Source organism: Marmota flaviventris, chromosome 1 (genome assembly GCF_047511675.1).
Source record: "Marmota flaviventris isolate mMarFla1 chromosome 1, mMarFla1.hap1, whole genome shotgun sequence".
Taxonomy (NCBI): Eukaryota; Metazoa; Chordata; class Mammalia; order Rodentia; family Sciuridae; genus Marmota; species Marmota flaviventris.
In genome coordinates this window covers 92839354-92851527 of record NC_092498.1, presented here as the reverse complement: position 1 = coordinate 92851527, position 12174 = coordinate 92839354, and the positions used below count along the sequence as shown (strand labels likewise).

Sequence of the window (12174 nt, the reverse complement as noted above, 5' to 3'; positions counted from 1 at the left end):
ATTTGATATCATTATGATCAAAGAATTTACAATGGATAATGCCAATCATTTTAAAGGTTTTTTTTTTTTACATTTAGTTATGCCCAGAAATATGTTCATTTTTTCTTAATGTATTACATATACCTGAAAGAATGAGGAGGAGTCTGTCATTGTTGGATGAAATGTATGCCGGTCAGGTCAACTTTTAAAATTAGGGGTAAGATAGTGCCGCACCAATGGGAAAGAGCGCAGATTATTAATAGAAATTAATTGTATGAAGAACCAGGTATCATGTAAAATATGAAGATGGATTCTAGTGGATTATAAGTACTAATTGTCAAACAGAAGACAATAGGAAAAAAGTGTAAGAGATCACCTTTATGATTTCAGGTCACGTTGGATATTCCTCAAGAAAACCTCAAAAAATAAAAATCATGATATGAAAAATTAAGACTTGATTACATCATAAATGAGATCTCTATTAAGCAAAAAACACTGTAGATAACATTAATAAACAGAAAAAGAGGAAGATATTATGTCCAATCTCAGACTGACAAGAGATTGAAATCTATAACATTTAAGGGATTTCTTCTAACTAATTAGGAAAAAGTCAGGGCACCAAGAATAAAAAGTGGACCAAATCTTAGAAGTGAAAAATCAAATGGCCACAACTACTGAAATGCATAAGACTTGTGACCATTGTGAACTACTACATTATCCCCATTACATGAACAAAAATGAATATCAACTATTGCTGAGAATTAGAGGAAATTAACCTCCTGGGCCAGAAGTGGTTGTAAAAAGTGATACAAATAATATAGAAAACAATTCAGAAGAACTTTGTGAAGATAAGAATACATAGATTTATATTTGTATTATCCTGTGTCCAATCTAGATTTTTACAGAGGGCCATAGAGGAAAGTTTATGGGGATGCTCATTGTTTCATTGTTTGAGATAAAATAGAATTTAAGGGGTTGGGGTTATGGCTCAGTAGTAGAGCACTTGCCTAGCACATGTGAGGCATTGGGTTCCATCCTGAGCACCACATAAAAATAAATAAAATAAAGGTATTGTTTCCATCTACAACTACGTGATTTTTTTTTAAAGGAGTTTAAAGCAATTTGGGGGTTATTCCTAAAGGAATGGATATTTATAATGTGGTGCATGATTGGAGGGTAAGGGAGGAAAAGGGAATGAGGATTAGGAGTCAAACAGAGAACAAGAATTGGTCCCAAGCAAAACCAAGGAAGAGGCGGCCCTTCCATTCATGGATGATGGCAGTGAATGTGTCAGGAACTGAGCACTCTCATGAATTCTACTCTCTGCACCTGCAGCTGGATAACAAACTGACACAGACCCCTCCGGAACACCCTTTGACATGCATCTTTGCAAACAAGTGCTGCACTGTATGGAAAGTTTCCCCTACTGGATTGTTAGATCCAAGAGTGCATGCGTCTTTAATTTCAATGTATTTTACAAGACTGCTTCTTTCTTAGCTGCTTCAAAATTTTCTTCTTACATAGTCTGATCCAGTTAAACTTGTAGTTGAATTTAGAGTGAATACATCAGTTTCTAAAAGAAATCCGTAGGGATTTATATTAGAATTGGATTCTAATAAGGAATTGCAATTTAGAATTAACATTAAATGATTAGCTTAATGTGGATAATTGACCTATTTTCAATCCAAGGAATACTTTATAGGCATAAAAATAGAAAAATTCACAAATGAAAACATTAAAATGTTAACAATGTTTTTTCTTGGGTTACAGGACTGGATGTGTATTTTTTTTTCCTTACTACATTTCTGAGTTTCCAAATTTTCTTTAATATTCATGTTCTACTTTTATAGTAAAAGCGATTATTTAAAAAGTGAGCCTTCTTGCAATAGGGCCAGGAGGGATAGGTATTTCCAAAACTATGTTTTTTCATAACCCACTTGAATCAAAGTGTGAAATATGAAATATCAAGAACTATGTAATGTTTTGAACAACCAACAATAAAAATTAAAACAAAAACAAAAACAAAACAAAAAATAAATAAATGAGAAGGGATATTTGAAAGGTACGTTTTAAATGTCAGAAATTATTTATCAATGTTAGTAGAAATGATTAGAGGAGCATAAAAATTGATATTATAGTTTTGGTTAAGTAAAACTACTTCCCTTCTCCGTGAAGCAATGTTTGAAAAACAAATGGGTCTCATTATGTGCCATAGTCCCTGAGGACAATGCCACCAAAGTTCTCTTCATGAAGCACAGCTTAAAAATTCATCTCCTCCCACTTTATTTGGTCTTAACATATTTAATGCTTAGAAATACTCAGAAGGCAAAAGGAGGCAATTCTTGGTAGTTGACATCAGTCCATCCTAGCAAAGATGAATCATAGAGTTCTGTGCTTTTCTAACAGCCAAGAAAGAGAATCTTTTAGGTTTTAGCCTTACTTACTAACAGATATGACACTCTATAAAAAGTCTACTTTGTGAGCTCCTTCTGAGTAACTGGGAGAATACTCCACTGAATTCAGTAACTATCTCAAAGCTGAAGATAAAGCAATTGTATATTTATGCATTTCAACTCTATCCCAAATCCATGTTTGTTTTTGTTTAATAAAGAAGGAAAGAACTGGAAACTAAGAAGGGGCAGCAAAGACACAAAATATGAAAAAGCGTATGAACAGGTTACGTGGGAATTCAAGGCAAGGAATAATGGGCTTTAGTTAGCATCAGTCTATGAGGCTGCAAGACCAGAGGGAGGGAGGCCAACTGGGCTGGCAGCTTCTCCAACACCCTGTTCCAGAGAACTCTGTAGGAGGTCATTACAGGTGACGTTGCAGACTCCATAATAACCCCTTTACTGGAGATGAGCAAAATATGAAATTAGAAGGCATGAATCATGGACTTTAACAAGCAAGCATATTAATCTTTGAACTATAATTTATCTTGGGAATTGAATTAAGGGAGAAGTTTTAATAATCAAATTCCGGGTATATCTATGTGGTTGACATTTTATTCATTTGTTTTTATTGCAGCACCTCTGAAATGCTGGCTGGACATAATTTGGAATGGGAAATAAAATATAGAGCAAATTTTCAGCCTTGGGAACCAAATAGCTGTGGGATTGTCCTAATTAATTAATTGGTATGAATAATTTCTGAACTTTATGGAGACAAATTATATATTGCCTTTCAGCAGTCTCATGAAATTCACAAAGAAGCAGAGATTCATGCCTGGGGAGGTGGAAAGTGAGACACTCCTTCCCTGTAGGCCTGGGCTGATCTTCTTCCCTCAGGGAGCAGCCAAATTCCCCCAGGGCCAAAAGTTTAATGATTAAGTACCATAGACTGAAGCAAAAATAGGTGAGGCATCATAGCAGTGTGGGGCTGATATCTTTCTCCCCCTTCACCTGCAGACAGTCTTTAGTGAGGCATGCCTGGCCTACAGAATGACTTCCCTGATGAACGACTTACATAGGGGAATCAGTCTCTCCCTCTCCTTTCTTTCTTGGGCAAAGACGTTCTTTGAAGCAACGCTTCCTTCTGCTGTTTCACTTTGCAGTTATCACCCCTTAGTAGGACCAAGAACCACAGGAAGGTTCAGGAGCCCTGCTCTTGTTTATTTCTGCTTATGTCAGGATAGGTATCTGGTCTTAAGACACTCTCCCAACATCTCCTCTATCTAAACTCCCTTGGGACTCATTGTGCCTACAGTTCACGCTTCCCATTTTCAAAGTGCCAATTCTCCCCTTGTCCCTTAATTTCAGGGAGTTTCCTATTTGGAAGCTACTTGATTACAGATAAAGACTCTATTCTCTAACCCTGCCTCTTATAGTCATTTCCAGAAATGAAGTACTCTTGCTTACTCTTGGACTCATTTTTTTCTGGTTGGGTCGATCTCAACACCTGGGTAGGATAAGAAAACTACTTGGCCTGTGTGAACATAGGGAGTAATGTTACTCTTACACTAATTGGAAACATACAAACACCTTATATTTCAATGACCATTACCTGAATTTCATTCATCTCCTTCATAGTTTCTGGAGAATAATAAAGGTCAAGGATAATAGCCTACAGTCTTCAAGTGTGTATCGTCTTCTGAGTTGTAGACATTTTGGTTCAGTACACAATTAAACAGGCTGCTGACCTAAAGCAGGTGAGGATCTATTCTGAATAACCATTGGTGTGGTCTACTATGGCTAGATATTTGCTCATAAGATGATGACTCTGGATTCTGCAGTCAGTGATATCATCCTGGTACCTTGAAATCAGCAATAACGAAGGTTTACACCAAGAGAATTGGCAAATGTTACAAGTCAGTGTCAGATCAGGAGAGGTGGACAACGACCAAAGGAGGCAGATTTAAAAGGGCCGCTAAATGGGGCTTTATTGACATATCACTCCCAGACGGAACTCCATCAGACACACAGAGTGGACAGGAGAAGGGTCTGAGGAGAAACCGCGTGGAAGCTTGACCTGACTGGACTTTTATGGGGCTTACAGCAGGAAGGGAAGGGCTTGGGACAGGAAAAGGTGTTTTTAGGGTCCCTTGCCCCCTTGGAGTTGGTCAGGGGAGTTGGCTGAACTCCAGGATTGGCCAGGAGGTCCTGCTGATTGACAGGCGTTAGTCAGGAGATCTTGCTGATTGACAGGCATTTCCGCTGGCATCTGATTGATGTTCTTTTCCCGCGTGGGCTGCTTTGTTCTAAGTCGCCACTAAGTCACCACAAAGTCGCCACCACTGACCTAACAGTCAGAACCTTCTTTTTTTAGATGTCTTACTAGCACCTCACTTTTTTCCACACCAAATATCTCTGTACCACTTTTCATATTAAAAGGTTAAAATAGGTATCCCAGTCTAATATGGAATATGAGGACTGGAAATTGTGACTTCATCCAGTTAATCCATACCCTTAGAAGGAGAGTGAGAGATTGGGGGAGAAATCAGACATAACAGTGACTCAGCAGGCCTTGGGATGGTGTCCCATATGGGACATCTTATCTTTCAACAAAATCTCTCCATCTCTACAGTGTTCTATGCTTTATATCTCTATTCTTACATCCTTTCTTTGGACATTCTACTTCTTCCCACTGGATAACAATAGTCCTAGCAACTCTCCCTTGTGTCTCTCCCCATGTCCAACAGAAGCTGACCCCAGTTATGGCTCTAAGTTAATGAAGTTTTTCTGGATCTAGTATGCCCTTGGTTCTGAAGAAAGAAGGGATGCTTTGTTTATTTGGAGGTTTAAAAGGGACTAGTTTTCTGAAACTTCATGTCTGTCTTTTTTATCAATGGAGCTGTATATAGCTTGTTTTCTTCTGAATAACCTAAAGGAAAGCATAGAAAGCATGGTTATGCATATTCCTCCAAAGAGTAACCAGAATTGGCTCATTTGTTGAACTAAAATTCACCTATTCAAAAAGACTGAGCTGGTCATGGTGGTACAATAGGCTCAGGAGGCTGGGGCAGGAGGATCACAAATTCAAAGCCAATCACAGCAACTTATCAAGGCCCTGAGCAACTTAGCAAGACCTAGTCTCAAAATAAAAAGGTCTAGGGATGTGGATCAATGGTGAAGTGCCCCTGGGTTCAATCCCTAGTATGTGTCCTGCTCCAAAAATAAAATAACATTGAAGGTCTTCGGTCTTCTGCTGAAGATGCAACAGCATTGATCCTGAACTTCCTGAACCCATCCTGTTGCAAAGACCCATGTTAGCTGAGATATCAAAGATGGAGGTCCCTTCTCAAGGAGAAATATTCCCCTTTATGCTTCAGTTCAGGCATTTATTACCTTGTTGTGTTTTACTCCAGTGAACTTAAACTTTCAGATAAACATGACAGGGAAAGATAGTTCTAATATTTGCAAAGAAAACACAGAACTCTTATTTAGCTACTTAAGTCCCTTCAATAGTCCCATGCAAGGGGCCACTTCTAAATAATAGCCATTGAAACCTTATGTTCATAGTTTTGAAGGCATCTTCTGCTCAAACAGCCTTGGAAAAGCTGTAGAAAGCCTACTGGAAGGGAAGCTTATTGGGAGGGGACTCTACTGTAGCCCCAAACCTACTCATTCATTCTTCTTCTAATCCAGAGAGTGCAATTAAAATATAGCTTTTGCCTGTAAAACCCACTTTAGTTTATCCCTCAGAATTTTCAGGAGACACCCACTTGCTAAAGATTAATATTCAGCATGAAGAGGATTAAGTACTTACACAATTCCAGCAGTCAAGAGGAGATTAGGGAAATCATTCTGACTTTTGCTTGTTGGCTCCCAAATACCCCCAGTACCTTATTTGACACTAGTGAGTTCAGTTTCCAGTTTAGATGATGTCAATAAACTTTAAAATAATTTTTTTAAATGATGCAGCATAATGTAGTAGGTAAGAACAGAAACTTTGGAGTGAAGTGTCTTAGACTGAATTTTAACCCTACAATTTGCTAATAGTGTGACTTTGAAAGAATTACTTGATTTCTGCCCGTTTTCTCATAAATAACTAGGAATATTTGACCTTATAGAAATGAATATTAAGTAAGTTAATATTTATAGAGCTTTAAAAATATTCTTTATATATAATTAGGGTTGTATAATTTTTTGTAAAATAAAAATACATTTTTAATGACACATGTAGGTTTGGTGCAGTATCCATCTTATATCTCAACTTTTTTATACTTGCAAGTAATAATGAAATAAATTATTTGGAGAAAAAGAGCATTTGACTCTCTCCTGAATATGTGGTTTTATATATAGGTTCATAAACATATAATTTCACTCAGGACATGATATTTTTAGCTTCCAGTGAGCCATATAATTCTGAAAAGGATTAGAAACCTATGTCTTGTTTCTCAATGTAAAGCTTTCTCTTAAATATTTTGTAGGCTGTAGAAAAATGAGGTAACCCTTTGGTCCACATAATGCCTATAGTTATCCTTGTAACCGAATTATTGAAAATAACAGTAAACTTAAAATTCCCAGCTATAAGAGTTAACAACAAAGTAAGTTTACAGACACCTCATGACATACAACAGATGAGTAAGCCAAACCTCCAGGAGAATGATGTGATCAGACAAGGTCTGAATCTGACTTCCAAATGCATTTTCATGATTTGTACTCTGTACCATAAACTGAGTTTTAAGAGTGTCTCAGTCTGTTCCTGATGCTTTAACAACATACCTTCAAGTAGGTAATTTATAAATAAGGGAAATTTACTTCTCTCAGTTCTGGAGGTCTGGAAGTCCAAGATCAAAGCACCAGCAGATTTGGTGTCTGATGAAGGTTTGGTCTTGGCTTCTACTCTGGTGCCTTGTTGCTGTCTCCTCACCTTGCTGAGAGCAGTAGGCCAAAAGGCCTAGAATGTTCCCTTAACCTCTTTTATAAGAGTATCAAACTGGAAGGGGATCCCTTAACAAACACTGGGCCAGATAGTGTTGCAACAGGGGCCGAGTTAGTGGAGAGATTTGGATAACACTGACCTCAGTAGAGGTAGCAAGACATGACAGATGCAATCACCAGTGAGGGAGGCAGACCCCATCCTGGGATCTTAGAAATCCCGTGGTCCACCAGGCAGGGGTGGCCCACACCTGTAATCCCAGCCACTCCTGAGGCTGAGGCAGGAAGAGCTCCTGTTCAAAGCCAGCCTCAGCAAAAACGAGGCACTAAGCAACTCAGTGAGACCCTGTCTCTAAATAAAATACAAAATAGGGTTGGGGATGTGGCTCAGTGGTTGAGTGCCCTTGAGTTCAATCCCTGGTACCAAAGAAAAAAAGAAAGAAAGAAAAAAGAAAAAGAAAAAGAAATCCTATGGTGCATCACGAAATTCCACTATAAGAAGGATCATCTTTTTGAGTATCAGAAAAAGGAAGGAGAAAAGATCCAGAAGAAATATTCAGACAGGATAAGGCTCTGAAAGCCAGAGGGGCTCACCCGGGCAAGAGAAAGTACCTGGTGCCCTCTTACCTTGCTGTTGGCCAGTTCTACTTCTGAATCTGGAAGCAGATCCACAGGAGACCTGAGGGCGCCTTATTCATCAACAACACTCTCCCTCCTACTTGTGCCACCATGGGCCAGCTGTCCTAGGAGAACAAGAGGAAGATTATTTTCTATATGTGGCCTACAGTGGTGAGAGTATCTATGGGGAGTGAGTGCCGAAGCCCAGGAGCACCTGGACTTGGGGGTGCCAGTGGAGCTTGGGGGGAAGAGAGGAAGGGCTCCCACCATGGCACACACTGTCATCATATTTTCACATGCTCAGTTGGTGTTTTTTGCTGTTTCTTGGTTCCAAGGAGAAAGTAAGTCAGGGCAGAGCTGTTGGATTGATGTTGGTAGAGGAATGGGGATGACATAATATCACAGCAGTGCTGAGAATTAATTTTTGTGCAATTTCATAGGAGGTTCAGGAGGTGGGCATGCTGAGGCTTGAAATGAATGCAGTCCAGCAACAACTCCCATCTCTTTGGGCAGAAATTCCATTTTTTTTTTTTTGTTTACATTTACACAAGGCGGATAGGGAAAAGGAAACAGGAATGCTTTAGGACTTGTGGTAGTAGACCATACCTGGGGACCCAAAGACATCCACTCTAATGGAAGCTTTGTAGCCCCTGATTGCTCCCATCTTTCCGCTTGCACCCCACACCCTCATCCTATTCTCACACACAAGTGTCACAGTATCATCTTGGTGGTGGTAATACACACCCACACAGACATTTACATGGAACTCTCTTACTTTTGGAGAATACAGGGCAAGCATGAAGTGCTTATAACTACAAAGTAGCTTTGATAGCTTTAAAGTGGAATTGAATGAGCATCGAGCATCTCTGACTAACCTGCTCTTTCTCTAGTACCCCTTATCCCACACCTATCTTGCAATTTCATGAGCCTCAGGCATTTCTAGTTACAAGCTAAAGCCAATCCTTTACTATATCTTTCGCATTTTCCATGTACTAGGACAGAGGTGTCTTCCATATTGAGGGGGCAGATGGAGGAAAGATAGATTATCTTCACCTCCCACTCATCCAGAATTCTTGCTGCCCTGCTGCTGTCCCTTCAGTCTCTCAGGCACAGGAATGCTATGTGATGGCCAGCTGCTTCCCTCCTTCAATTTTCATCCACTGAAGCTGCTAATTAGAAAAGTTCTAGAGGGATGGCTTAGTAATCCGTGGGGATTTTATTGATTTTTTTTTTCACTGAGGGATTTTTGTGGGGTGGGGGTAGGGAGCAGGAATTGCACTCAGACATGACATTTCAGGTCATCTCTGCTGATGATAAGGATTCTTCCTGTTGGGGGAAATCTGTGTATCTGTTCTGCCAGCTACTGGTTCTTGTATAATGAAGTCACCACTGTCAGGCTAAGGAAATAAAATAATTGCTTAGCTTAAATATTCAAAAAAAAAAAAAAAAGCCAGCTGGTCAGGAGAGTGGAGCCCTCATGACTTCATCACTGCTCAAAAGGCAAAAGCAAAGAGAAAAGTTGGACATGCCCATTGATGCTTTCTTTAGGGTTCAGAGGTGGGTGAACATCCCAGGACAGAAACCAGGAAATGCACAAGCAGGAAACATTTTGCCTTTCAAACCTATTTGCTTGTCATTTGTTCTGTTTCCTCCCTCTCTCTCCCCTTTTTCCTAAGAGAAAGTAGAATTTTCATGTGAGTGAAAATAATATTGATTCAGCTTCTTGATTCTTTCCATCTGCCAAGTGACAGATGTCTTGGGATTTGTGTGTGTGTGTGTGTGTGTGTGTGTGTGTGTGTGTATTAACTGTTTCTTTAATTGACACTGATAGCAAGGATTTTTCAGTTGCTGTATTACTTTTCCAAACACCCACATGTTTTTATTCTCTCTCTTTCTTTCTCTCAGCTTTAATTTTTTTTTTTTTTTTGAAATGCCTGTGATGTCTCATGGGTTACTGACACTTCTGCTTTCCCACTGTGTCAAACTTTAGCAAAGTTGTTTTTATCATATGGAGTTCATTCTCTCTGGCTGAAGTTTATTTTACTTAGTCAAAGAGGTTAACTTTAACTTTGTGTTTTTCTGGAGTTTCTTTAGAAAGAAGTTGACACTGCAATTAATCAGTGGTTAGACATGAGTGGCCCATCATGCAGTGTTATAAATTCCAATTTCTAAGTCTTTCTAGGTGAGGAGATGCCTAATGACTAACTCTTTTTATTCCACCTTGCTAATATGGTAGCATGCACCAGTTTATGGGCTGTGATTGGTGCATACCTTAAGGCACCCTTGTTGACCAGGCAATATTTTTTAGGTGGCCTTCCAGTAGTGACTGAGGCATCTTTTTTTTTCTTTAACCAATTAAAAAAATGTTTTTATTACAGCAAAATACACATAACATAAAACTTAGAATCTTAACCAGCTTTAAGTGTATAGTCCAGTTGTAGTAAGTAGACTACATTATAAGTCATTCCATCATCCATCTCCATAACCCTCTCTTCTTGGAAAACTGAGACTCTTTACTCATTAGAGAAGAACCTCCACCCCCATTTCACCTCCCCTTAGCCCTGGGCAGTCACCTTCCTAGTTTCTGCCTTTATGATTTTGTCTACTCTAAGTACTTCATAAAAATGGGACCCTATAGTATTTGTTGCTTTGTGTCTGGTTTATTTTATTTGCATAATGTCCTAAAGGTTCGTCTGTATTATGAAATACCAGAATTTCCTTCCCTTTAAAGGCTGAATAACATTCCATTGTATATTCTGTTTATTCCTTGGTGGCTTCCATGTATTAGCTTTGTGATAATTCTTCTATGAACATGGGTGTACAAATATTCCTTCAAGACCTTTTCTTAATTCTTTTGGATATGTACGTAGAAGTAGACTTGCTGGGTCTGTGGCAATTCTATTTTCAATTTTGGGGGAACAGTCATAATGTTTTCCACAGCAGCTGTACCTTTTCGTCTCCCCATTAACCAACTCTGCACAAAAGCCCAGTTTCTTCGCATCCTCACCAATGCTTGTTATTTTCTGGTGTTTTGTTTGTTTGTTTGTTTTAATTATAGCCATCCAAATGGACATAAGGTGGCAACTCATTGTTGCTTTTATTTGCATTTCCTGAATCATTATTGATGTTGAACATATTTTCATGTGCTTATAGGCTATTTGTAATCATCTTTTGGAGAAATGACTACTCAAGTCCTTTTCTCCACTGCATCTCTCCCTTCAATCTTCTTTTTATATTTTGTTATCAGGGATTGAACCCAATGGTGATTAATCCCTGATCCATATCCCCAACTCTTTTTATTTTTTTTTAATTTTGAGACAGGATCTCACAGTTGCTTAGGCTGGCTTTGAACTTGCCATCCTCCTGACTCAGCCTGTTGAGCCATTGGGATTACAGGTGTGCACCACTGCACTTGGCTCAAGGCTTCTCTTTTGATTGCTTCATGCTTCTGCTTTTCCAGTGCTTAACTAATGCTAATGGCTCTTGCTGAGGTCCCATGATGGTTCCTTAGAGGAGAGTGTGATGGGAAGGCTCCAACAGATGGGTTGACAATATTCTCCTCTGTTTTCAATTTATCTTCTTAATACATTGCATTTCTCATATTCCAACAGCAAAGAGTCCAGTGGTTAATAATATTTTGAACCAGTAGTGTAAGAGTGAAGGATGCAGTGTTGAGTCAGAGATGAGCACAGAGCATTTATAAAGAACAAGAAGTGACACCTGGAAAATTACTTGACTTCCTGAGGCCTGAGGGTCTTTGTAATTAAAAATAAAAATTAACAACAACAACAACAACAAAACCCCCAAGAGTTTTGACTAGATCATCTCCAGATTTTTCTCTCCCACTCTGTGTGTGATTCATCAGGACTAACTGAAAATCACTTAATGTCAGCACCACAGGCTGTTATTAAAATACAGATGTAGACAGCAGCACAAGAAAAGATGGCTAGTGGTGGCAGAAGCCAGAAAGGAAGCACAATAAATGAACCAGAGCACATTTAACACAGGTTCCTTTTACAGATGAGGAAATAAGACCCTGTGACCGCGTGTGATGGAGAGGCCTAATTACCCCACAAAATATCACTACATTTTGTCGTGATTTTCCATGTTAAGTAAAAATTAAAGCACAGAAGGGGCCTGATGCTGTACATTTAGAAAGAATGCTAGAACTCAACAAAGCAGGAAATTTGATAGGTGCTCATGTTTGGTCTCTGAGGAAAATCATGACAAGGATTGCTTAGTTTAATTTGCTTCAGAC

General features: G+C 39.0%; 1 pseudogene; it reads left to right on the top strand.

Moving 5' to 3' along the window:
• Window positions 1-6858: 6858 nt before the first annotated feature.
• Window positions 6859-8110, top strand: LOC114096119 (gamma-aminobutyric acid receptor-associated protein-like 1 pseudogene; annotated as a pseudogene).
• Window positions 8111-12174: the final 4064 nt, after the last annotated feature.